Source organism: Rhagoletis pomonella, unplaced genomic scaffold (genome assembly GCF_013731165.1).
Source record: "Rhagoletis pomonella isolate Grant_MI unplaced genomic scaffold, Rhpom_1.0 Rhpom_scaffold_00592, whole genome shotgun sequence".
NCBI classification, from domain to species: domain Eukaryota; kingdom Metazoa; phylum Arthropoda; class Insecta; order Diptera; family Tephritidae; genus Rhagoletis; species Rhagoletis pomonella.
The window spans coordinates 905-1,312 of NW_023459146.1; the positions used below are offsets into that span (position 1 = coordinate 905).

General features: G+C 35.5%; 1 protein-coding gene across 1 annotated transcript in view; it reads left to right on the top strand.

The window, feature by feature from the left end:
* The window catches only part of LOC118751198 (POC1 centriolar protein homolog), a gene marked incomplete at its 5' end in the record, with an annotated part of 5,242 nt that overhangs the window by 836 nt on the left and 3,998 nt on the right, over nt 1-408 (top strand). The gene's annotated exons all lie outside the window — the stretch shown is intronic.

Consider the following 408-nt stretch of genomic DNA (forward strand, 5'->3'; position numbering starts at 1 on the left):
TTTATGGTTACATGTGTATATCTTGGTAACCGCTGCACCAATTTCTTCCAAACTTGGCACAGTTGTTAGCCTTGGTACAGCATAAAAAACCGCCGAAACTTTTTAAAATCGGACAATAACCACGCCCACATCCCATATAACGGTAATTTAGAGAAATACAAAATCTTCGATAAATCATTAAATATTGAAGCTAATTTATTCAAAATTGATGCTTGCAACAATTCTTTACCAAGAAATACGTTTATGGTAAAATTTTGAAAAATGGGCGTGGCACCGCACACTTATGATCACATATAAGTATATCGGTAACCGTTCTACCAATTTGTACCAAACTCGGTATGGTTATTGTACTTGCCACGTGTAAGCAAAACGTTGAAAATTATTGAAATCGGACTAAAATAACGGCCG